The 27,707-nt window shown below is 40.7% G+C and overlaps 1 protein-coding gene across 3 annotated transcripts in view; it reads left to right on the top strand.

The window, feature by feature from the left end:
* The window catches only part of FGF13 (fibroblast growth factor 13), a 501,144-nt gene that overhangs the window by 469,667 nt on the left and 3,770 nt on the right, over window positions 1-27,707 (top strand). The gene's annotated exons all lie outside the window — the stretch shown is intronic.

Below are 27,707 nucleotides of genomic sequence, written 5' to 3'. Positions count from 1 at the left end.
CTCTCTTTGTCCATCCCTCTCTCTCCTTTTCTCCCTCTGTCCCGTCCCTATCTCTAAAAGAATACCTGATTTTGTGCATTTTAATTTTCTGTTTATCAGTGTCATGTGTGTTTGTAGAAAAATTGGAAAATACGAAAAAGTATCCATCAAAAAAATCCTCCTAAACAGAGACAACCAATGTTAATACTATTATAGTTCCTTTGAGTGGCTGTCTGTTTCTTTCTCTCTCTACCTCTCCCTCTCTACCTCTCTCTTTCTCTGTATATAAATATATATATTTAGAATTCTCTATACATAAATTTTTTAAAATTTTTACTGGAGTATAGTTGATTTACAATGTTGTGTTAGTCTCAGGTGTACAGCAAAGTGAAGCAGTTATACATATACATATATCCACTCTTTTTTAGATTCTTTTCCCATATAGGCCATTACAGAGTATTGAGTACAGTTCCCTGTGCTATACAGCAGGTTCTTATTAGTTATCTATTTTATATGTAGTAGTGTTACACATATCATGTCTGAAGCCTTTTCTTTTTGTCATGAATATTCCCTCATATATTCTTCCACATCATTATTTGAATGGCTAAAGAATAATAGTCTATTTACATTGTTTTCTGTTTCTTCAGTTTTGTTTTTTTGAAACACCCAAATGCCTAAATGTGTGCAACCTCTATGTCTAGATCAGGGCACTTGAATCCTTGAAAAAGTGGGAGGAGACAGAATAGTTAATAATGGTCTTTGACTTACAAATTATATATTGTTGTGTATCCTGCTCATGTATAATAATGGTAATTGACCTAGTCTAACACTTTAAAGTGTATAGTGTTTTGTGTTCATTTCTTTGTTTGATCCCTGCAACCACCTTGTGAGATAGACAGGGCACAGGTTGTTATTATGTCTTCATAGATGAGGACACATGTTCAGAGAGATGAAATGATTTGCCAAAGGACACACAGTTCAAAAATAAGTGGCAGAATTGGAAGTTGAACTCCAGTCTTCTGATTCCAAACCAGTCCTCTTTCCAGTCCATTTTGCCATGTCCCAACTTCTCCACTTTAGTTAAATGCTTCTTACTATCATTTCTTATTCAAATATTCTCTTCTTACACATGTTTGATCATGACTTAGGAGAATGTAGCTTTCTCACCAATTTTCTCATTAGCAGTAAGAGAATACGGCTAGATTCTAACAATAAAAAATTTTTTCCTTTCAGAAATGCAAATATGCTGTGTATTATACTTGGGAAAAAACTCTTAGATGTTGGATTTGCATTGATGATGTTTATGAGGTACCTTATATAGCAACTTGGGCTCTTCTCAGAAAGAGGGAAATCCATTCTTTTGCCCCAACAGTTTAGGGAGGCTGGACTACAGTCATTCACAGTTGGAACATCTTGATTTGAAAGTGTGGATGGTCAGGTTAAGAAATACAGTGTAAACGCCAGGGAATTAAAGCATAGGACAGAAAGTCCCTATTACAACTTCTTAGAGATAGAATACGTGTTAAAGTAAAATGACACTGGCTAACGAGTGAGAATAGCCTACCCTGTAGCCAGACTTGAAGTTGATGTGTGTCATCTAGTCCTCTTCTCAGTTAGGCTCCCAGGAGGTAGTGGAACAGGAGTGAGAAATGCACGTGTGTGTGTGTGTGTGTGTGTGTGTGTGTGTGTGTGTGTGTGTGTGTGTGTCTCGGAGACAGAGATACAGAGAGAATGAGAGAGAGGTTTCATGTACTTATACCCAGGATGGGGTCCCTCCTCACCTGATTACCTGGGAAACTGATGACAAAGTGCCTCCAGTCCTGTGTCAGCCTTAATTTAGTTGATGACATTATTGCTCCTTGCTTTTTTTTTTCTTCTCAGCAAGTTACTTTTTTTCTTTTAAAATAGCACCTTTTGACGCTCTGTTTTATCCTGGTGCCTGTTAAGAAAGTGGTCGGGCACACACTTTTGCCATCTGTTTTATATGAAGGTAAAGACTTTGCTTTTCTTTCAAGAATTAAGTGCCATTACATCTCAGCCAAACTGCCTGCATGTAATGAGCACTTACGGAATATACTAAAACAATCTACTGCAGAGTAATCTGCATATTCTTCATAAACAGGAATGAAATGCTTTTCATAGTGCCCCTTTGCTCAGAATTAATGTCTGATTAACTATAGTATGCTAGGTGCTCAAGATACATTTCCCAAAGGCCCAGCCAGAAGGGCACATTGTAGATACATAGATTCTAAGAGTTTATGAAATCTTCCAAAATTAAGTTCCCTGTGTCTTCTTAAAATGCACAGGTATTGCTCACTCACTATTCCCTCAAACCAAGCAGGAACAATTGCAGTAAGTATAATAGCTGTTCAGCACACAGGGATGAAACTATCTTAATTGCACAGTCAGATCAAAAATAACTTGAAACCACAGGAGCCTTGGCCTGAACTGAACCCCAGAATCAACATGATACTTGAAGGAGAATTGACATGGGTTCCCAGGCCTCACAAGACCAGGGAGAAGCAGACAGCCTGGCTTTGAAAGAAGGAATTAGTTACGAATGAAGGAATTTTAGGCTTAAGTAAGGCCTGGATCTTGACTTGGGGTGACCTCTGCCCACTCTGACCTAGAGAATATTTTCCAGGGCTAGCAGGCTAAAGGAGGGAAGGGACTAAAAGAGCACACTCTAGGGCACTGAGAACCCCTTTTGTACAGACAGAGATCCCGGCTGTGCCCCCTCATTTCCAGGGAGCTCAGTGGACCCAGCATGTCCTTGAGTGTTGAGGTCGATGAACAGCTGAATTTAAAAACAACAGAGGAAGCAAACTGAGTGGGGCAGTGGTGAGGAAGGTAGAAAGGGTGAGAAGGGAACTTCTCTCATACACTTTCTTTTCTTTGCACTTCTCAGCACCAAACTAGTTACTATATGTTGCCTGACTTCTTGCAGCCAGACCATTGTTGGATATTTGTACACAGAGGTTCAGGTTTTTCATCTCTTTCTCTCTTGCCCTGTTTCTTGGTCCTCCTGCCCCTGTTTCTTTTAAAAAGAGGTATAATAGTTTTTCTTGGCCCTATGTGGGAAACCCTCTGGCATTTTCTAAACTGCCTAGTGTTCCAGAACCAGCCATCTGTGGAAAATTTTTTTTCTTAAGTTAATTTTTTAATTAATTTTCCTTTTTTTCTCTCGCTCTTACACACACACACACACACACACACACACACACACACACACACACACACACACACACACACCCTCAGACTAGTGTTGAGGATTAATAAGCAACTAATCTCTCTTGGAACAACTTCCCTTCTTCAGCTGAACTTTATTGCTTGCTTTTCTGAATATTTTCTCCTAAAATATCTTATAAATGAGGTCATTTCACTGGAACAAAGGAATGATGTGTCTTCTCAGAGCCTGTTCAAGTATCAAATATAATATTTCAAAACCAACTAGTAATTTGGAATAACTGAGCTTCATGATGGCCCTGGCCAAAAATTAAAGTATGTAAGGTGGACTTTCACATTATTGTCTTCAAAAGATTGTATTAGCCAAAGTTTCCTTCCAATCTGGATAGGGAACTTCATGTCATAACAATTTTCAGACTTCACTGCATCAATCAAACAGATTGTTCTTGTAGCGGTACTTCCTGGGGAATTCACCAGCTGGGAGTTTGTACCATTGAGCCAAAACAGGCCACTGGAACAGCCATAGTCTTTACTTATTCATTTATGGAGCCATTTAAGAAGACACTCTCGAAGCAGCTGCCTGTTTGTGGTGGGGGGTGGGGGAGGGGAGGGGAGGGGAGGGGGCAGGGGTGCTAAATTTAAGAGACCTAAATGGGACTAGTAGACTGTCAAATAACAAAGACTACCAAAGAGACGGGTGACTCACAGAAGATGCTGTGGGACTTTCTGTAGGGCTTCCCCACCGTGACTCTGAAATAACTAGTTTCAGCTGCAACGATTTGGTGAAGTACAAAGCACTGAAAATATAGAACAGAGTGTGTGCATGCCTCCCCCTCCCCCCCCCACTCCAGCTCTTATTTCTCATATAAATTTGGATTTTAGATAGTTTGCCAGTTTGCTTTTTAATAAGTGAAACATGTGCTGGTTTATTTGCATGTCTGTGGCTAAGGTTATCCGCAACCATATGTCCATTCATTTACTATATGCTTACATATTGGAGAGTGAGGGAGAGTAGTTAAGGATGACTCATTTGGGACTAGATACAGAATGCGAATGTAACTCAAATATTGCCATTCTCAAGATTTTAATGGATGTCTCTGCCCAAGGCCTGAGCTTGGAAACAACTTTCCTGGTTTCTAGTGTGGATTTACTGTGTGCTCGTTCATGAAGGGCATCAGCTGCTGTGTAGATTTTGTTCCTTAAGGTTCATTAGTCAACCTTCAACTATCTGTGCATAAATAATCAAGGTAATGTTAACTACTTTACAGATTTTGTTGAGCAGTTAGGCTCAGAATTGATTAGAAGCAACTAGGACATGGAAAATTGTGGTTTGTACATGTAGAAAATTTTAAATTCCATGCTATTTCAGCCTTAAACTTCCCAGTTCTTCCTCCGTATCTAAGGAGGCTCAGAAAATACACAATCATTTTAATATTCACCTAAGCAAAATATAATTAGGAAGACAGACTTCTGCCCTGAACACCATGTTGCCCAATACAGAATTCCAAGAACACATTTGAGGTCAATCTGTTCTCTTGAATGACTTATGCTGATTTTTTTTTCTTTCCATTAGTCCAGAATCTGGCTTTTGGGAGTGGGGGAGGAGCTGGTCCTGTCCAAGCTGACGCTCCTTAGAAAAGCACAGGTAGTTTAGAAACCCTAAATATGGCTTTGGAGCAGACGATGAAAAAGGAAATGTGAAAGCCGAGAGCCTTCTGGAGCAAAGGGACCCTCCACCTATCATGTCTGTCAGCTGCCTGGTGACAGCACCCAGCAACTACTCAGTGGCCATCAGAGTCTCTGCCCCATAGCCCATGCATTCCTCTGGACTGTGGATGGAAGCTTGCTAAAAGCCATTCTCTCCTTCTTAATGATTATCCACTAGTACAGCGTGGGCGTGTTTTTTTATTGCAGAGTAGATTAGAAACAATCAGCAAATGGAAAACTGAAGAGGCCCTTGCTGCTTTTAGTGTTCAGAAGCAACTTTTGAACGGAATCCAAATGTTCTTTTCAGAGTCAGACGTGCCATTTCACCTGAATTACATTTTATTCCTCTGTCATGGAGACATGCTTTATTCTACCTAAAAGCGGGAATTTCCTGGACAGGAAGATTTCAGTATGTGTATTGCTGATTGCTGCGATATATTTTTGGATAATGCTTTTTAGAAAGCATTATTTAGTAAGCTAATTTTTTCGTGCTGAACAATATATAAATTAAAATCATGGTTAAAGCATATTCCAAAGGCGTCTTTTCATTCAGCAAGAATATGGAACCGTATTGACAGCTACTGAGACAGTTTAATCATTCATTGTTAACTGGGAACGCTTTCCGTTTTATTGTACTTGTCATTGCCTATCACTGTACTCTTGTGTAAAAAGGAACTGTTTCATAGGAAAAAATAATAAAATTAAAAGGACAATGGATCTGATTTTGTCAGTGCTCAGGAAGTCAGTCATTCAGTGCCAGGCCTATAGAAATCAGGGAACATCATTAGGACCTCATGAATTTCAACTTGACTAATGTGGAATTTTTTGTATTTCTCACATAGACTTGGATGAGGCTTTATGTAAGTGCAAATTCCCTCATTTCTTATATTGAAGCTTTGTTTATTTGCATCTTATCCTGCTTCCTCCAGAGAGAAGCAAAACTTGGTTAATATGCAAGTTAGAATTTTTATTGAAGATTGTGTTTTCTTCTTCCCAAAGACTAAGGTGATAAAGGTGGTTCAAACCACCTGATGAAATTTGCATCACATTTAAAGAAATAGTGTTTAGTGAGAGAGATTTTGTCATGAACATTTTCACAGCTTGATTCTATTTCTCATTATATCCCAATCATCGAATCAAATAAAATGAAACCATTCCTATAGAATGAAACACATGAAAATGGCAAACTACCCGTGAACGTGAATAAAGAAGTATCCATCTTTATTCCTATATCTTTATCTCACCGAATCTAGCAATTCTTTCCCTCTCTCATTTTTTTAACTAAAGTAATCATAGGCAGATAAATTAAATTACTATCTAATATTATTGCTGAAACAGAAGGCTATATGAGGAACAAGGAAGACTTCCCAACAGAATCATGCTGCCTCCTGGACTCCTGGGTATGGAAAGCATCTAATACAGTTAAGTAATGCGGCAGCAGTAACATCACCAGAGTTCACAGTGAAATATTTTCATTCATCCCCACTGGAGCTCCAGAGTGCTGAGTGGACTCAGCATCAGAGCTTGGAAAGCTAGAGCCTTACTTCGTTGTAGGTCTCTCAGTAAAGAAGAGAATCACAGTTCAGATTTATGGAATAGGTACAAAGCAAATCATTATTCTGCGTCCGCAAATGCCAATTATAGAGGAACACCAAGCATCTGACAGGGTGAGACTTGAGGGTTATACTGCTTCTAATAAACTTTCCCAAGCTCTTATTTATTCAGTGTGCAACAGAAAGAGAAGGCTGAGTAAGACAGCTCTGATACGGATTGGGGCAAGAAGGGAAAATGACATATACTAGCCAAGCAATCACGCAGTTTGGGTCTCTTGTTATCCATTTACCAGCTCTAATTCCTCCAGAAAATCAGTAGTAGTGGTAATAGACTTCTGGAAAGAACACAGTGTATATTGTCTAAAGGAGCAGAACTCCTCAGATGTCTTTCTGTTGGATCCTTGGGCTGTACAAGATGGTCTTTGGTGCAGAAATTATTCTTCTCAGTTATATTTTTGTTGGGTGAATACTAAAGTGAGCATGTATTCCCTATGTAACTCCTGCAAATATAATAAATTGCAAATCACGTATTCTAAAAATGAAAAATATCTTACATAGATAGAGCGGCATTCAAATAGAATGTATTCCATAGAGTACTTCTAGGAAGGGCACTCCAAATCATTGGCTTGCCTTGCTAGACAAGGTGTAAATTATTTAAACAAAATATACAGATGGATTAAAAAAAGATTATAAGGCTGCCATCACTTATTTGCAACCCAAAGGATTTTCAGGGAAGGCTATACCATTTCACTTTTAAAGGAGTGGGTTCTAACAATGATTTCCTTTGACAAATTAAATTGGAAATCCCGTTAATTTTATTTCCCCTGACCAATGATGAGTTAATAATCTATGTGATACCTTTGTTTAGACATGAATACTCCAAGTGTACATTAAATTAACAAAAGTACATGGCTAATGGAAACAAGAAAAATGGTTGTTTCCAATGTTTGTTTTACATTTAATTTTTTAAAAATCACTCTATGGAACGTTTTTAGGTCATTGATTTAGAAGGTATTAATGTGATGGTGAAGATCTGTCATTCTTTTTTTTTTCAAGCCATTACTCATGTCCTTCACATTTCAGAAGGATTAGAGAGATAAGAAGACCAACTTTCAGGATTATATAAGATTGATAGAAAAAGCAAGCTGGTATTTCACCATCAGTTTGAGTTAAGATCCTATATTTCGCCTTATATCATTGAAGTGTGATGTGGGGCAGTTTCTTTCAATTTGAGGTATTTGTCAGAATATGCAGGAGATGAGGGCTTCCACTTTAAAACATAACTTCCTCTTTAAAGACGGTTATGTGAAAAACATCAAGCTGTAATTATATGGCTTTGTAGAAATAGTATTCATCACCCCTTAACGTATGAATGAGAAAGGTCAGTATCATTCTTTCCATTATATAAATTGTGAAACCCAAGGTTCAAAGCATTTGCCAGACGTTATAGTAAGAGTCTTAGTGAAATGGGGTGACAGAGCCCAGGATCCCTCCGCATTAGAACTCCTTGATCTAAAAGAATGTAACTGGACTTACAGAAGCTACTCCAGACCCTTGAATGCACAAACATTTTTCAGACAAACTGGAAAGTTCTTTTCTGTAATACTTCCAAAGAATGATAATTCTTCTATACCGGTCAATTGAATTCAAATTTGTCATAATTATAACTTTTGAATTATCCACCTAGCCAAAATAAATCAAAAATTTAATTTTAAAGGGACAGTTTAGAATAATTGGATAAGCTAGGTGCTTTCATTTAAGTAGCCGTACAAAAGGAAACAAGATTTTCAAGGATTAGTTTCCCACATGTGCTGTGCACCTTAGCTGATAGCTGTTGTAGTGAAGGCAATTTCTGCTCCTAATTGCTGGTTGTATTTGGTCACACCTTTCTTTCGACAGGCTCCCGTTTTTTGCTCATTCTGAAAATGACTTGGGAAAATTACTTGAGTTCAAATGGAACTTATTTCACAGTCTGTACTTTCATGCTGATACTCAAGAAAATAAAACAACCAGTTAAGCATAATAAATATCTTACTCTCAGCTCACTTTAAAAATCTGAAGCAAATCAATAAGGTGAGATCTTCACTAGACTCTTCTGCTGTCTTCTCTAGTAATTGAGGAGGAAACAGAATCATCAAAAACCTAGAGTCATCGAATATTTCAGGTTGTGATTGGTGGCATCAGAGCAGTAATCATGGTGGGGGCTGGTGATTTCTTTCAGCAGGTGAAATACTGGAAAAGAAACTGGATTTCTGTTGTGAATTCCCAGAGTAAGCCTTCATAAAGCCCAGTCATCAGTAAAAGATTTGATTTCTTTAAGCATATAGCCGTACCCATAAAGTGAAAAGTTGAGATAATAAAAAGTAAGCCATGTTACTCCAGCATCACACGCGATATCATTGTATAACATTGGGTCAAAGGTTTAAAATATTTTCGAATAGATTGTGCATACCCATGTGACTTGAGTGAAGGCCCCTGTTACTGGCTTTTTAGGGGTAAAGGCAAATGTCCATCTTTTACATGCTCACTCTGGTAGGAAGTCAGTGCCTGCTAGAGATGAATCTGTGTTTGGTTCTAGTAAGATCATTGAAGAATATGGAGTGGTTAATGTTATTTTAATAGCTGATGGAGTCACATAGACACCTAATCTGTCAGTTAGTGATTTTAATGGGTTGTGTTTCTTCGTAATAAATGCGACCCTAGGGGGTCAAAATTAAAACCAGAGGTTCGATGAAATCTTTTCATTCCTTTCCAAGAATCTAGTATAGTACCCTGCCCATAGGCCATCCACGAACCTATGTCAATTAATTAGCTTTGTTTCTGCTGAGACTGATTTTCTATAACTCCTAAAGACAAGGCTTCCTTCAAGGAGGACGCTATAAAGAAGTCATTTTACCAATAATTGGGAATTGAGCTCAGAGTGTACAGGGGTGATCTATGAAATACCATCATTTCTGAAAAGCTTCAATAGGGGTCATTAAATACAACACTATCAGTCAGGCTGAGGAAGTTAGGCCTTAACACTGCCTGTTTCTTCCTTTCTGTATATGGCATGTCCATGGTTAAGATGCCTCACCATGCTCCCAAATGAGGATTCCCCAGCCATCTCTGTTTCCCTGGACATTGTGTCTGTCTTCTCTCCACCTGTCATTTGTTTAATACTTTAGTAATAGCTACATGGAAGATTGAAGAGAAGGCTGTTTCCTTTCCTCCCACCATTTTTAAAACCATTTTTACCCTCCAGCATTAAGCTAGTGACCTGCTGGCATCTGCCAGAAAACTTACTCACATTAGACCCATACACTTCTTTGTGGTGACGGGCACTGTGGAATCACTGGCTGTCACGAGAACCCCAAGGTGCTATGCTCCACCCTCCCACAAGCTCAGGTGAACTCCTTGCCAACCAAGAGAGAGTGCCACAGGATGGCTCTTGTTCTCTGTTGCTGTCAGCTGTGAGAAGCCACTGCAGCCTAGAGAAAGCCTCCTTAGAAAACTTCCCAAGGCAACTCTGTTCTTTTTCCTCCCAGCACCTATGGGATTTCCATATGGTATTTCCTCCTATTCCATAGGAATAGGAAGCCCTGTGCATGTTACTGACATCCTGTGAGCATTCAATCAATGTCGGCCATTTCTATTATCAAATATCCAGTGTTGTGACTGAGCCTATCTAGTGGCCCTCAGGATAGAATGGCTGTTAAACCTGGGTCTACCAAACTGCAACTCTTTCCCTGACTAGACAGCTTAACTGTGTGTCCTCCAAGATCCCATAGTGTACTGTGATAACTCCTACTTCAATACTCACCTTGCCAACAGTACTTGTACATTTACCTCTCGTTTCTTTAACCAGACCGTAAATTCCGAAAGAGAAGAAAACAGCTATGTCTCGTCCACTTCTGTAGCCCTAGTGCTTAGCTTAGTGTCTCAACTTTTCATGCATGTAGTAGGTGTTCAATAAATGTTTGCTGAGTGAATGAATAAAGTATCCTAGGATCACAGGTATGACCCCCACGTGCGAGAGTGGCCCCAAAGAAGGTGTGCATTCTCCAGTTACACCCCCCAAAAATAGGGTTAGCATAACAACGTATGTGCTGTGAACAGATGCAAAGCATTAATATTAACAATTGAGCTCCAAATGTTAACCTCAGGTTGGATGCAACATAATCATTACACTTTCATATTAATTACACATCCTTTGATTGGATACTAAATAATTATCCTTTCACCCCATCATTATGTAATATCGATACTGATTGGCTAAAATCTGTTTAGGATAGCAGCCCCTAAAAGGCAGTTTCCCTCTCAAGTAACTATCACACGCATAGATCAACCCTGGTAGCCCCTCCTTAGCACATCTTAACCCTTTCTCTCTTCACTTTTTCCACCTACTATTGACTGTCTCACCAAATTACACACCCAATCTCAGCTCCTCTTGTTTTACTTTAGCCGGTTAGTAAGATCCTGAATAAATGTTTCTTGCTCTTTTTTGAATCTTTAGTCCTTCTACTCCTTTCATAATAGATTCCTGTAGTATATATACTTCCATCCATCCATTCAAGCAATAATCCACTGATTGCCTGACACTTGGCAAACACAGCCCCTGCCTTCTCTGAGCTTAGAGTCAAATGGAAGAAACAGACTTTGAACTGTTAATTACAATCAAGTGCCCACTCAAGGTCCCCTTTTCACTAATACCCGACCACTTGCAGATGAAGAGTACCATGAACAGATCACCGTTGCAGCGCAGCATTGAACAGTAATTTTAGACATCAGCATTAACAAAACAACAAAAAAGGCCTAGGAACTAGGATGTAGGCAAGAAGGTGCACTAGAAGGAGATGCATTTTTAGTAGTCACTAACCAAATTAAGCTCTTGGAATTCATTGCCTGGCAACAGGAGAAGCGGCTTCACTCCTCAAAAGCTGAGAAAGAGCAGAGGAGTGGAAGAGCATATCCAGAGAAACCCCCCAGGGATTTCTTAGCCAGATGTTTACCAGCTGTTGTTTCAATTCTTGAAGGGAGAGGATCCTAACCTCTGCTCGAAGGACGACTGGTTAAGGACAGAAAGAAAAACCGACTTTACCCCAAAAATGAGTTCACAGAATTTCAGTACCTGCCACCACCCCATTTTCAGAACCAAACGCCTAAACCATCCCGAAGCAGATGTGATGCTGACCGCAGGCGTGAGTTGATGGTCAGCCCCGCTCTGGTTCGCACAGGGGAGTGACACGACTTTGTTAGCAGCCAACACTGCCCCGATGTTTCATTCAGGCACAGAGTAATTGTGCTTTACGTGAATGCCAGTGTCCTACAATAGTGCCCTTCGTTCCTGAATTTAAAACATTTGCTTTAGAAAATTCTCTTCTTATTATGGGCTAGGCAGCCTAGTACAAATCTTAACCTATTTAATCCTCCCAACAACCCTATGAAGAAAATTATTTTTCCCATTTTAAGGGTGAGGAAACTAAGGCCGGAGGTTACAGTACTTGCCCAAAGTTACCCGGTTAGACAGACCTGGGTTCTAATTTGTGCTCGGCCACTGTCTGACTTGAAAACCTATTTTCTCAACCAGTGCGCAAAGTTGCCTTAATATAGAACATAAAATGAAGAAGAGAGTGGAAAGTACGACAATTCTGGGCTGCTATTTGCCATTAGCCTTTAGTTAGGATTGTTTATCCACTTTTCCTTTTCCCTGTGTGTCAAAATCAGCAGGCCAAGACGTTTGATTGAGGTGAGCATATCTTACAAACCACTTTCCATGAAAAGAACAACTGGAGGCCTAATATGCATGTTGCTTTATTTTATGAGGTTCCAGTATCTAGTCCATTAGTTTATATCCAAAAGAGACTATCTCACAGGGAATACAGCCAAACCTCTTCATTACACCTGGATCAGGGCCCTGAACCTCTACTACTGGCAAAACCATCCCAGGCATTTGGTTAGATAAAGTTCCTTCTGGGTCCATATTAAGCAAGGCACTTGTCTCCTATAATCATCCAGTGAGTGCAGTAGTGGTAAGGTTTGCATTTATTGCTGTTGACAAATGTAAATGTTTATTTATGCAAAGTGTATTAAACCATTCTTTTTTCTTTCTCCTTCACTGTGCTTCCTTCCAAATTATTCCTTTCTCTAAACAATATCTAAAGTGTGGCACTGAAGTGGTTTTTGTATCCCATTGTACTTAATTAGCAAGTTGTGGCATTTATTTCTTCTTTAACATCCCTCTTTCTTTAAAAATCGTTATCTTTGTTTCGGTAAGTGGAAGACGAAATGTGGTCCACGGCAAGGAAATGAGATGTGAACCCTTCTACACTGCATCTGTTCAGCCTGAGATGCCTGTGCTCTACACGGGGCAATGTAAGCACAAGTCATATCAGGCATTAAACCCCCATGAAAAACACATCAGAGTGAAGCACTAGGGCCCTAGCTAAACTCTTCTTGATATTTTAGTGTTCTAATCTTTAATGTATTTTAATGAAATCATCAAAAATAATAGCATCTTCTTGGGAAAGACGTATTCTTCCTTTATTCTTTTGTTCAGTACAATGAACTGACATTTCTAATACGTTGAGGAGAAGATTGCACTTTCATATGTTACAAGATAAGCCCTTGAAATTTACTAGCCATCAGGATTTGCTGCTTTCAATGATTAATTACCTGTTGGCATACTTTTCAAAGGTATTATTCTCTTTAGCTATTTCCTTTCATCTTGACCTACCATTTTTTATGAATAGCCTTTCATGTATAGTTCAAAAGAATGTTAGTAAAGGTTTATTTTGTTTCTCCGGGTAGAGTTGCTGGTTTATAATTATAATGCAGTTCATAACCACAGTGAAAATGAACGCCCCAATAACTGTACCTCAAAGGAGCCAAAATATCATTTTATGACAAATTAATTCTTTAATACTTATGCAGAGACCTTAATAATCTGGACTGACTTGTCCCTTCAATTTATCACGCCACCAGAATTCATCCATCTATTCATTCAGCAAATTTTTACGGCGTGAATACAGAGGTTGAGGCACTGTTCCAAGTACTAGAATACAACAATGGACAGAATATAGTCCCTGTCCTCGTGGAGCTTATGTTCTAGAGCGGGTAGACAGAAGTAGATATAAACAAATTCATACATAATTTGCTTTGGAGAAGAAACAAGCAGGGTTAGGGGGACAGGGCATGCTGAGAGATAGGGGCAGCTTTCATATAGGGTGGTCAGGGAAAGCCTCTCTGTTAAGGTGGCATTTGATAGACAGGAAGGAAGGGTTCAGGTGGACATCTAAAGGAAAAAAATTCCAGACAGAGGTATCAGCAAATTCAAAACCCTTAAGTGAGAGTATGGTTGGCATGTTCAAGGGACAAGCTAGGAAGCCAGTGTAACTGACATAAAGTGAAAAAAAAAAAAAAGGGCAAGTGAGAGACTAGAATAGAGAAGTATCAATAACTGGGATCAGATAACATATGATCTTATTGTCCAAGGTAAGGACTTTGCTTTTGATTCTTGAGAAGGGAAGCCATTGGAGGGTGTTGAGTAGAGGAGTGACAGGATTTGCCTCATGTGGTAAGTTATTGTTTTACTACAAGGGTGGCTTTTATGGCACTAGTGGCCACTTACGCAGTCAATGTCAATTAGAGGATGCTATCGAGGAGTCTACGGTCTCCCCCAGCCCTCAGGGACTTTGCTTTGTTCTGCAGCTGCAGAATAAACATCATGGGCATTTGCTCCATGGGTCACAATGCAGTTGACAAGAATGTGTCATTAGCCCAGTCCATCCATACTGCAAGGAGGAAAAAACACGAGTACATTCCTTTAACTCAGGCATCAGCAGCGCAGGAAAAACAACTCCTACTGAAGTGAGTCAGTAGCATCTTCATAAATGAAAGCAAGCTTTAATGCCTTAAATGATGGCTCAGTGGCCTCAAGGAAGCAGCTAATTTACTACCAGGCTGTGACTCAGGCTCAGGGAAAATCGAAGCTATTATTGCTCACTCAAAATACAGTAAGCAACTTTGGATAAACATTAAGACTATTTAAAAGAACAGAGAGTTAATGTTGCTAAGAAGACAAAATGTAATCTGCAGCAGTTCTCACACCGACTCTGTGTTTACGTCTGTCCTTTAGTGACGGGTTGCTGTGTATACACCCATCTCCGCTTTCTCACTGGAACCGCACCGGTAATTTGATGTGTTGGCGCAAAGTTAAACACCGAAGTTCTGATGGCGTCACATCCGTTTGATTTGTCCCCTCCTGGTTCCTTGTAACGCTAGAAAATTAGCGAAGTCCCTGACAACTGGGCATGGCCTATGGAGTCACCCCCAAAGCTCTGAGATTTGAAACTCTGTTAGTGTTCACTCAAAGGGGTATTCGTACTGTCTTTTATTCTGGTCACTTAACTCACAGCCCCCCCTGTTCATGCCTTTTCCCTATGATTTTCTGCAAATGTCTGGCTTCTGAAAACATTCTTTCAATAAATCAGAATTGCAGAAAGTATAACTTCAGCGACACCAAAGTGTGTTTACGGCATATTGTTGCTGGCGGTTGGAGTACTAGTAACCTCGCCGTGCGGGACAGTGATTTAACAATGGAGCCTTATTATCTTATATTGGCAGATGGTGTACAGTATCACTTGCAGTTAGTTACTATGATTAAATTAACTCGAGTTTGGCTAGTCATAGAATGTACGGGTTCTGTGTTCCTTTAGGTAATATCCCAGTGGCAACTTTGATCATTCTCATGTGATTCTGAAGGATTTGTTTTTAGGTTTCAACATAAGCTATTACCATTCTAATCTATACGTTGACCTGGGATGGTCATACTTTTTCAGAGATTGGTAAATGCTTAGCTGCTGCTGCTGCTGACAGCAGAACACTTAACTGTAACAGATGAGATTACTAAATGAATCCTTTGCAAATGGAATAAATGCTCGATCAGGTTATCGTAGTGGGAAGATATTCACCCACAGTAGGTCTGTATCTTGCTTGGCCACAATAGACTATGGAACTCAATTTTGGTCTGTTGTCTCTCACCGTAAGAACACACTTGGGGGCATTGCATGAGTTCTGGCTGCAGCTTGGGAAGTGCTCTTTGGACGGCTGTTGGGGGACAGCAACTGCTCTTCCCAGAGTGCTAAAGCACCATGAGTATCGGCATCTAGTTTAGGAAAAATGGTGCATGTGATAGGCACTCAAAAAATCTTTGTTGACTTGAAGGCATAGAACCCCCATAATTATGTAAGATAATTGGTCTTCATAAGTCAACCAGAGATGATACTGCACGTTCTGCAAAATAATAAACATTATATAAAGATGTTGTTCAGAGAAGCTCTGATTCACTAGGCGAATCATACTTTGGGATTCTGTACACAAACCAATTCCTTTCCAGGGCCAGAAGTTTTACCTGCTTTACCTGGAGAACAGTATCGAGTAGCTAGGCTCATGTGAACGTCGTTTGATATGAACCAGCACGTGTAATTGAATGTCTTCTATCCTTCCCTGAACAATTGGCATTTGAGAGTCAACCAAAGAACAAGGCTGGGCTTTCTCCAGGGGTGAGCTTCAGAGCAGAGAGGAAGTGGATCCAGGACAGGCCCAAATTGGATGCTGAACCCATACAACCCTCTCCCAGGAGACATAACTTGGGCAGAAAAGGAAAAGGATGTACATCTGGTACACCCTATCTCCCTTCCAGTCATCAACTGTTTATTGTAGTCGGAAGTCAGCATTTAATCCGTTCTGCCTGAAGCTCAGTGAGGGAGTTTCATCCTGATGATTGTGATCTCGCTGAAGGGCCATCTCCTTCTCTCTCTCTTGGGGAAGGAGTGTCGTTTGCACCCTCCTGATGCAGAGGGATATGGTAGGCACCCTCGTGTGGCAACATCCCAATGTGTTCTCTGCGGGTTAAAGAAAGAGAAGCAATCCAACTGCTGATGTAATTCATGAAGAGATGATGCAGCTTCTAATGACTTGGTGATACGATTTATCATGTCCCAGTCACGTGCACGTAGAAGAACCTATGTATGGAATCGATAGGAGCCATAAAACTAAATCCAAATATATTGTGACCATTTAAAGTGTTAGCCCCCTTGATTATCTTTAAAGTAATATATACGGCAGATTCGCCAGTATAGATTTTTCATCACCAGCCGTCTGGTATAAATTAGTATGAGATAAATAATTTAGCTTCCTTCTGTTCAGATACAATTTCATTACCCTCTTCCTCGATACTGTGAAAAGTCTTCAGAAATAATCAATTGTAAAGTGCTTTTGCATCCCAGCCGAAGCTGAGCCTGGAGGTTCCTAGCACGCTGACGTTTGACTCTTTTTCCTCCGTGTGCTGTGAAAGGAAGAGGGGCCGATTATTAGCAAGTGGCCCCCAGAGAATTGCATACCCGGGGGCAGCCCCTGCTAAGTCACAGCGCGTGGAACCATGACATGAGGTTGCTCGGTTGTTCCAGAAGCGCAAGGCGTTTGTTTGAATTAAAATATATAAAATATATAAAAATATATATATATAATCTCTAATCACAGCGACTATCCCAGCTTCCGAAGCACACTAATTGGTTTGGAGGAGATATTTTGCCATTCATAAGAAACAATCTCTGCTCCTTTTGGTCCTGGCCTTATTTCTCCAGTCTGGCTGGATTGGAGGAATCTTATGCTAAAGTTGTAGGAACACATGTGCGCGATTGTGGAGGGCTTGAACACCAGGCCAGGGAGTTTGGATTTTTATCCTGTAGGCAGCAGGGAGCCCTTAAAAGATTTTGAACAGGAGGAATGTAAAAAATAGGACCTGATTTGGATGCGTGTTTAGTATAAAAGTGCAATGATAAGATATATTAAGGGGGTGTTATGGTTCTGTTCACAGCATGGATATAACTGGGGAATTCATCTCTACTAGCTTTCTAGTTCAGCTTTTACAGCATGCAGATTTTCAGGGCCAGCTGTAAGAGCTTGATGGTAGAAGAACAAAGTAAGAATTGATAATGTGAATATAATTGTAAAGAGAGGGGTTTTAGTGGTCAAGATCACTGGTAACACAGAATAATAAGCATTTTAAAGGGTGACTGTAGAATTCTTTGTTATTTTGTTGGAGTTCTTTGAAGTCACTTCTATGCTATATAATTACCTTAAGTTTTAAGTGTTCCCTGCAGGGATAATTTATGTATTTTGCATTCTCGTGCAAATGCGTTAACAGTCTACACTGTTGAAAATGGAAGCTGAAAATTATTGCAAACAGGTCATGGTTGTGCAAAGCTGATGAAGTATTCATCATTTTGATGTATCCTCGGAGTTTATATTATATTCTTGCATTGTGTTTTCAAACTCCGGTAATACTTAAGGTAACAAATATTTGAAAATTGAAATTGCATATTTTGATAAAGAACTGTAATTTGCCTATCTCAAAATTGAATGTCATCAAAACCCTTTAAAAAATTAATCTAAAAATGTTGCGGTATTTCAGGAAATCTAGAACAGACCCAATTTAATTTAAACTAAGCTATCAAAAGCTCATTTATGAATTGTAGCTGGATACTCGGCCTAAACACTCCTGTAAAGCACTGCGTTCTTAGAATTCAGGCTTCCCTGCAGTGGTTTCTCCCTAACCATAATATCAGGTGATGCTTATGATAAACGGCATCACAGGTGACCACAGTTTGGTCATAAATAGGGAACCGTTGTCTTGTTTACTGCACCACAGCTACACATCTGAGCATTACATTCCTCTTATGAAAATATAATTCACTTTATGATGGCAACGTTCATCTTTCAAAGTATCTTATTTTAATGAACTTTGCACTCATCCTGGATGTACATTACATATAGGAAAATCTCTAGGAAGAAATGGGTTTATTCGTTTATCGGGCTCCTCTATAGATGCTAACAGAAGAACAACCTGCCCTAGGTGGCTTCTCAGATTTTACCCTGAGGTCTGAGCACAGCTGGGAATCGGGACAGGAAACAGATTTTCTCCAACAAGTGAGATGGCTCACTTTCCCACCTTCCCCCTTGTACGGGGTGGGGAATAGCAGGCATTTCTCAAAGGCCACAGGATTACAGAATTGGGAAAAAGAAGAAGTCATCGCATGGACTTTCTCTGTGTTCACTTCTTGTTCTCTTTTTGTCTGCCACCCCCGTCTGTCAGTCTGTCTGTCTCTATTGCGAGCGTATGCACGTATGCAGGACTCTGACCGGTTACCCACCTCTGTGCCTAGTTTCAGTAAAATTGCTCTGGGGTCATCCCCTAAAAACTCTGAGTGTAGAGAGGTCCCTGAAAAGAAAAAAAAAAAACCCAAGTGTGCTGAGATTCAGAGATGAGTATTTTGCAGTAGAAGGATGAAGTTTTCATGGCATGAGCTAGGAGAATGTTCCATGGACACATTTACTTAAGATCCATGGGAAGCTGCCTGGCCTGGTGGAGAAGCCAGTGGCAGACAGGCTGGCGGGCTTGGCTTGTGCTTTGAGTTAAAGCTCTTCCTTCCTTCTGCAGCCCAGGGCCAGTTAGCACTGCTGGGTCCTCGGTGTTTTTCAGCCCTTAGAGGTCAGGTTGCCTTAAAATAAGGGTCTCTCACGTGTCAACAGCAGCTACCTTAAACAGATTTCAGCTTCCTCTGGAAGGAGCTGCTTCCCTGCTCTGGATTCATTCTCTAAAAGAAAGTGTGAAAGCCAGATTCCAGTATATTAATATCTCTGGTTTCATTTCTTCAACTGTTAAAAAAAAAAAGGTCCACCAAATCCATTGTAATCATTACCTTTCTTATCATCATCATTATTAAACTGTCCCTTATCTCATTCGAATGCCGAAACCGTTTAAGCAGTTGTAGAAAACTTTAAAAGTAGGCACTGCTTAAACATAAGGTACTATTAGATTTTTCAGTATTGTTGTCATTAGTAACCTGCATTGTGAGAGTAGAACTAGCAAAACGCTGGTTTAGAACAAAAGAAATGAGATAATGTTGTACTTTTGTGGCATTAAAATGAGACATGTAGATGTCATTTGGGCCATTAATACTGGATTAGTTCACAAATCTCTTTAATATCATGTGGGTTCACTGATACACATTGCAGTAATTCCTATTTTAGAATCCTAGGATATCTTAAGCCCCATATTAAGAGCTCATGTATTGTTACCCTTGCATAGGAATCACTAACGAAAGCAATCCTCACCCATACGGTTAATGTGTAACATGAGCCTCTCTGTGAACCGGAAAGGTGCTTCTCTACTCCGTTTGTTCTCACTGACAACCACTAGTTTTCATACCAGTTTCAAGTTGGGAGGAGGCTGCATTCTCCTTGCTGTCACATGAACAGAAAATTAAGTGAAGGCAAGGGATCCCGCAGTCTGTGAGCACCTACACGTACACTAGCTGCTTTCCATGCCCCCTGCAGTGCTCCCTGGGAGGCACGTGATGCTATTCTCCTCTTAGAGATGCAAGATCAGAGCCCAGGTAAATTGCCCAAAGTCAGAAATCTGGAAGGTGGAAGAGGCAGGTTTGAACAGAGCTCTTTGGTGTTCAGAGAGCCAAGGCACACGAATAGGAGGAAGGGCGGCTGAACCTTCAGCCAATGTTGGAACTGTCCATTGAGAAGAGAATTGACATCACAGCTCTTGTCTACACAGTGACTGTTTGGGTGAAAAGGCGCACTTGCAGTTGAGTTCATAAGGGAATGGCTTGTTAAGGGCTTTCTCACTTGTGAGGTGGCTTTCTCTGTGGCTTTCTCACTTGTGAGGTGGTAGAACTCCTCTCTCAGGCCATTCTGAAGCTGGTACAGACGCCTGCTGTCGAGATTAAGTCAGATCGTTAGATACGCAAAGGGGCCTAGGCTCCCGGGGTAAGGAGTCGTTGAGAATGAATTCTTCCATTTGAGTCTTAACTTAATGAATTGACTACCCCTGAGTACTACTGACTACCCCTGAGTACTACTCAGACTCATGTAAGTGACTGTCACAAGCATCCTTTCATTAGTTCATTTCAAGGGGCAAACGTTAGTGGAAATGTGCTCTCTACGTAGAAATAGGACTCTGTAAGATTTCCTATCCCCAGAAGTCATTTGCAGGTGTTATGTGATGTGGCAGTCCAATAGCCCTCTACGACATCTCTCTCATCCTTGGTTTCTAGATGAGGCCTTTGCACCCTGCCCTGTGGTTCCAGGTTTTCTGGTTTGCAGTGGAAAGCAGGCATTAGTGATTTCCTTCTGAGCAGCGGCATTGCTTTCCTACCTGTGCAAGAGAAAAAAATAAGAAGTCTTCTTTGAAAGTCTTTGACGAAGTAGACTCCTGGCAATTGTAAATGACTGTCTTCTACAGAGACAGACCCTATCAAATCTAACAAAACCGCTATCCAGTACAAATCAGAATTACCTCCTTCACAACTGCCTGCAGTACTAGAACAAGCTATGCACCCACGTGGGTATGGTGTTATTTTTAATAGGCCACCTAACCTTGCCAGAGTTTTTTCAATTGATCTACGCAGAAAGAACCTTTCTCCTTTACATGACAGTTTGTTGGATGTCTAGGAAAAGTTTTCAGAGTTCCCAGGCTTTGAATTTTTGGACAGGAGCTTGGAAGAGCTCTTTAAAAGGATACAGCCTACTAAGTTTATTCTCTCACTGACTATAAATGTTCCCAAAGTCATTCTCTTGCCGATGGGCTTAGATCCCCCTGTGAAGTTATTATACAGAAGAATCTTGCCACAAATTAGAAAGCTTCACAGTAATGGAGAATAGTTAGCTAATGGTCACAGATTAATTCCAGTAACCAGCCAAAAGACAGGAAAGTTTATTTTTAGAAATCATATCTGATATTTGGTTCCCCTTTCAAAACACATAGGTCAGCCCTGCTTATAAGAAAAGCCAACACCACGCGTTAATACACATAATAGACAAAGTTGGAGAGAATTACTCACTTTAGAGAATTGTTCTTTGGTTGAAAAAAATGCTTTTCCACAGATTTTTGTTCAACAGCAAGATTTAATCTAGTAAGATTAAAAAAATAATATTATGGCCACAGTCTCTGTAGCATATCTTATGTAAAATGAAATCCATCTTCTGCTAATTGGATTCTTAACCAATCTGTATTCTTCTACAAGGCTTGGGTCAGACTGACACTGCCTTGGGCCAATTATACAGCCCTGGAGACGTATGGCCTGTCCCTCTGCTTCGTCACAAGTCTCAGCAAGTTACTTGCATTTCAGAATGTATCTGCTGACCAGGTTTGGGGCTGAGTGAGGCCTTAGGATCATGTAATTTTTTATCACAACAAAAATCACCCCTCTTAGGCTCTGTAAGGGATATGGTGTTTTTGTTTTGTCTCCTGCTTTATTGTAGCTTATTTCGGTGTATTTTATAAAACAAATTGTGAAATTTGACATTGCATGAGACTGCTCTACAGAAATGTATGACAGTCCAGAACAAGCCAATACAAAGGACTCAGTGAAACCCAGGGCTAAAATGTGGTCGTATCTGCATCCTAATTCTGTTTTAAACAGGGCATCGGTTGACAAACTCATTAACTTTGGGGGTTTTTTTCATTTTTTGTTTGTGAAGAGTTGAGAAAAAGCAGTACTCCGCTGCCCTATTTTGTGGGCTCAACATAAGGTAAATGAAAATGTCTATCAGATATCTTGGAATACAAAACTGCTACCAAGAAGTTTCACTATAACCGTACGAGGAGAAATAGTCCCATGTGTGTATTCTTAATCATAATCTGTGTTTCTTTACAAATGGTTGCCAGTTAGCATGGGTACTTTGAAGTCATTTTGTGGCATGGTATTTCACGAAGCCCATTTTTCAGCATTTCATTTGTTTAGTGCTGGGGCTCGAAGCACTGCAGCCTTTTCAGCCGACTGCAGACCAAAATGACAAATGGAAGGAAGCGAAACAGTTTTCGGGGAACCAGGCCTGGAGGAGAACACTGAGTGGCATTCATGTGCAGTCCTAATTTTTGGCAGAATTTATCTCCTTTCATGTTAATACAACACAAATAGGCAGATGCTTTCTTTAGAAATGGATTCCAGGGTGAAAAGAACTTGGAAAAGAAGAGAGAATTGATTTATTTTGCCTTGGCTTTCTGGGAATGTATTATCAGAGTAATCCCACGTTTCACGTGTGTGGAGCTTTACAATTTTCAGAGCTTCTTTCACATACATCATCTCATTGGCTCCTCGTCCATCCTGTAAGGTCAGGTGTTACCCACCCCCCCGCCCCGCGCCATTTTACAAAAATCAAGTTAATAGAATTTAGTTGCAGTGTCTGCTATTTGCGGACCCAAAGACCAAGAATATCAGTCTAATGCTTATGTCTTGGTTACCAGGAAATCTCTTTATTCTTGCAGCTAGTTTTGTCTTTATTGGTTCCCCTTCTCTTCCTCCCTCTCCACCTGCCTCCCTCCGTCCTTCCCTTCCACCCCTCCCTCTCTCCTCCCTCTCTCCCTCCCTCTCCAGTTTTTTAAATTGAATTTACCTGTAGACTGCTTTCCTCCTTTTATCACCTACTCTTTCTGCCCCGGCAGGCAAGTTCTGACTTGTCAGTCTCTCCTCTAAAACAGCCCTCTATTCATACCCCGCCACGTTTAACCCTTTTTTGGATCTGTATAAGCTAGCTCCCAAGTCCTCTTCCTGTGATATTTCATTCTTTCTGTTATTTATTTCACCAGAGTTATATTGATCATTGACTCTAAGCCAGGCCCCATGCTAGGAGCTGCCCTCAAGTACCCCACAGTCCAGAGGATATCTGAGTGAACAAACCAAACTCTGTTTATCCTGAATTAATAATTTTGCTTAGCTACAGTGCACTGGCTAAGTATTGATTCCCTCTTCCCCATCCTCTCCTTTCTCGCGCCTTGATCTTAGTAATAATGAAGTTCATTCACATCAAATATACCCTGGGAGAGACCATCAAAATCCTGAATATAATAATTAATCCTGGATTTTGAAATCACCGATAGAGGGGAAGCTTATATAGAGAATATAGGTAGTTACAGTGTCACCCCCCCATATTTTAAAGACTCTATTTTGTTTTCTTTTTTAACAGAGTTGAAAATCTAATTTTAATTTACATATTATTTTCTTTAGGCTGGGGAATAACTGACACACACAGGTCAGACCTGCTTCAATAACCTGCTAACTTTAAACCTAGAAAATAAATTGTCATCAGAACGTGGCTGAGAATTAGAAGAGTGACCCTTGCTATTGGCAGTAATTGTTAAATTAATTGGATCTTCAGGCTACTGAAAATGTGGCCAGAAGAGAGGAGGAGAAGAGAAGGAAGTGAGAGGATTAAAGGGAGAGATAGATCAGTTATAATATGTTTATAGCACCTGCTGAAAAGAGGAAATCATGTTTCACTAGGTTCATTTTTTAAAGTTTCTTTAAATGCTCACTCATCGATGTCTAAACTGTTTTTCTGTGTTCTGTGATGCCAGTGAAAATATTACATGTGAATAGAACAAAATGTATTGAGAAACGTTCACCTCTACCAGGATTTGTGCACTTGACATAGCGTATACATATGCGAAAGCTTATATTCAATGTTCAGGCTTTGTTCAACAGCCTAGGACCTTAGTGTTGCCATTTTATGTATGGACAACCTGAGGAGACTCTGCTGCTCTCTTGAGATCCAAGGAAATCAGCGCAACCCATTTAAAAAAGATTTCTTTTGAGAGAAATGTGTTCAAAGGAAACGTTTACAATAGTCATGGCAGGACCTCCCTGGCTGTCCAGTGGTTGAGACCCCACGCTTCCATTGCAGGGGTCACAGGTTCAATCCTTGGTTGGGGAACTAAGATCCCGCATGCCGCGTGGCACGGCCAGAATAGTCATGGCACTCCTCAAAGCCTACTGAGGTACAGACTCAAGTGAAACACTGCCACCCTATCTGTCGGTAGGATAGCTGAAAATACAAAAGCAGGGGGCAAAAGTATGAAAAACCTGATATTAAGGCCTATGTTCGCCGAATGACTTCTTTTAATCAGGAAGGCACTTAGTCGTGGTGTGTGTGTTGTGGCGTCATAGATGTGTTTAGGGCACGGGAATGACGTACATGACATACAGGTGTTTTCGAGCTCTCACCTTTTGGGATATGGCTGTCGAGGATACAGTTGCACATCACCTGCTGAGTGACGAGCCCCTTACTCGGCTCCCTTCAAGGAAGCCACCATCACAGCCCATGCTTCTTCTGAACTGGCTCCAGCTCCAGGAGGCCAGAGAATTACGCATCTCCTCCATACTTTGCCCTTGGTGCCAGGGGCAACTCAAGGCACTGTTGCTTCTTCTGACCCTAAAGAGGATAGCAATTTACCCAGGTCCAGAGCCTTTGTTCTGGACCAAAATGCTTTGTAGCACACCATTGTATCTGGGGGTTCTTTGCATATATCCAATGTTACTGATTGCGTTAATGCCTCTCAGAGTCTGTGTGGAGGTATGTCCTGATAAGGGCAGCTGACCATCACCATTTGTAGCTGTAAGTATCCTCCTATATGCTCTACTGACCTGACGTTGAGGGTTTCAAATGTTTTCTTCTTGTCAGTGATATTTCAACCTCCAAAGAACTATTTTGCCCTTAATAGTGAGTAAATTGGTTAAAAAAAAAAAAAAAAAAGAGAGAGAGAGGTATTAGGTTTTGCTCCTGGATCTGCTCGTTCTGCAAATGTAGATTCTTCATTCGTCACCCGAAATACGATCACTGTAGCTAACTAGTATGGATTCCTTGGATAAGAAGTTCAATATTCACTGAGAAAAAAACTAACCTTGAACTTCAAGGGGAATAGAGATGATGGTTACAGAGAAGAGATTTTAGAGAGATTGAATATCTGTATTTTTTTCAGAGTTATTCCTCTGAACATTACTAACATTATTCCTCTGACATTAGTATAGATATGCAAGAGAGGTAAACAACTTTTAAGAGAAATCGATGCATAAAAGTTTAGAAGATACAAAGCGCCTTTTCTTTTGTATTCATGCCAAATAATTTCTTAGTGGCTGTGCAAGGGATGCTTGACATCTTTTTAATGCATTTATTATGATAACAGGTATTTATCTAATGCATATTAAATGCAGAGCATAATGACTGCTGCCTCTGTTTAGTGCCTACTGTGTATCAAGGCCACTACGGTACCTTTTTCGAGAGCGCTAATAATCAGCTTCAGGTCAGTCAAAGGAGATTGATTCCTTGCCAGATATCTACCTGGTATTCTCTGAACAGGGCTTCTCTGGTTAGGGTCCAATCCAATTTCTGTTATTTCTGTGAACCACTGCTGAGACAGAGAGGCAGCTGCACCCCTCTTCCCTTTGGTGGCCCTTCCTGTATTGGGTGGGATGTTCACGTCTTTCCACATTTGATAAAAATCAAGCCTCTTCTGCCGTTCCTTCCAGCGCTGGATAAAATGACAGCATCACACACAGAGAACAGAGCACTCCTTTGGTTGCTTCAACATTCTTTTTTTGGCCTCATTTTCCTCCCTCTCTACTGAGTTCTTGAGTCCAAATTTAGTGGTGATGACTAAGAAATTGCCAGGATGTGACAGAGCATTCAGTTCATTGAGTCCTTCCTTGCCATTTTCCAATAGTTGTAACAATTGCCGAGTGTTTTTCCTCCTCATGTTGTAGGTGCCGGTATCTGTGTAGTATCTGTTATTCTGAACAGTTACGAAGTCACACATGCAGGATCTGTCCCTGCAATGACAACCTCCTTCTATATACAGCTGATTTCGTTCTATGGTATTCAGGAAATTCCCTGCAGACTTTTTACTGGTTGATACTTCTGAATCCTGGAATTTCCGAATTCAATCTGAATCTCTGCAATGCAGATCCTGTAAGCAGTAACCAAGTGGTCTGCTATGTGCTAGACAGTATGACCAGTCCTTTATGACTGGAAGGTGAATTCAGAAATAAGACAAATTCCTTGTCTTCTGGAGCAAGGAATGCACACGCCTGGGTCACGGGGCCATGCTGCAGATGTAGATAGAGTTTCCGGGAGCACAAATATGAGTGTCATCGGTTCTGATTGGGAGAGATCATATATGATTCCAGGGGCAGTCATATTTGAGCTAGACCTTGAGGAATGAGAGGAAAGCCAGTAGGTAGAGAGGTACAGAAATGACATGAATGGCGTCTGTAAAGGCACAAAGGCACACATGGTTCTATGGTGGAGACAAGGCAAGGTAGCGACTGAGTTGCGAAGATTTATTTATTTATTTATTCATTTATTTATGGCCACACTGCGCGGCATGTGGGATCTTAGTTCCCCGACCAGGTATCGAACCCGCGCCCCCCTGCATTGGAAGCGTGGAGTCTTAACCGCTGGACCGCCAGGGATGTCCCTGAATTGTGGAGAATTTTAAATGTCACATTAGGTTGTCATTTTACGCTAGGCAAGGCGAAACCAACATTCTATACAACTGTCCTCATCCCTAGAGGACACATGGAGACTATTTCAGTCAGATTTCTTTGTAGACATACCTTGGCTTTCCCTACGTTGAGAATTCTACAAAGAGGAGCGTTCACAGCCCATAAATAGAACACTTTCGTTCCTACCACATGATAGTTGCCTTCGAAGTACATTGCTTCTTGAGTAGGTTGAATTTGTGTGAATCTTCTGAGGATCTATCAAGTATGCCCCTAGGCTGAAATTATGCCAAAAGATGACTCTGATCTGTGCACCCTGGAAGCCAGATGGGGGAACCAGTGAGATTACTGAGTGCAGCAGATTTTGTGGATTTCCAGAAAAAAGTGTTCAATTATTTAACTTTCAGAAAAAGGCTGCCTCATTTGAGGAATCTGTCCCTCTTTGCTGAAGTGATTCTCTGATAGTAAATCACTGTCTGTCGCTCAGATAGTGTGCTTTGCTTGGAATGCTATCTAACATGAAGGAAGGTAGGACCATGGAGACATCATTCAGAAAAGACAGGTGTCCAGAAAGCTTGCAATATTTTTATTGCAAGGTGGGGTTTTTTTCAGGGTTTCATCAAAACTTATTCCTGGGCTTCCCTGGTGGCGCAGTGGTTGAGAGTCCGCCTGCCGATGCAGGGGACACGGGTTCGTGCCCCGGTCCGGGAAGATCCCACATGCCGCTGAGCGGCTGGGCCCGTGAGCCATGGCCGCTGAGCCTGCGCGTCCGGAGCCTGTGCTCCGCAACGGGAGAGGCCACAGCAGTGAGGGGCCCGCATACCGCAAAAAAAAAAAAAAAAAAAAACTTATTCCTGATAATATCTCAGCAAAATAGTACAAATTGAATGGCTTCCTTAGTGCCACTTTCACATGTAGCTCACTTCGCATTTTCCTCATCTTTTACTCC

This window comes from Orcinus orca, chromosome X, assembly GCF_937001465.1.
Source record: "Orcinus orca chromosome X, mOrcOrc1.1, whole genome shotgun sequence".
NCBI classification, from domain to species: Eukaryota; Metazoa; Chordata; class Mammalia; order Artiodactyla; family Delphinidae; genus Orcinus; species Orcinus orca.
The sequence above is the reverse complement of the archived record's forward strand: the minus strand, read 5'-3'. Positions and strand labels throughout refer to the sequence as shown.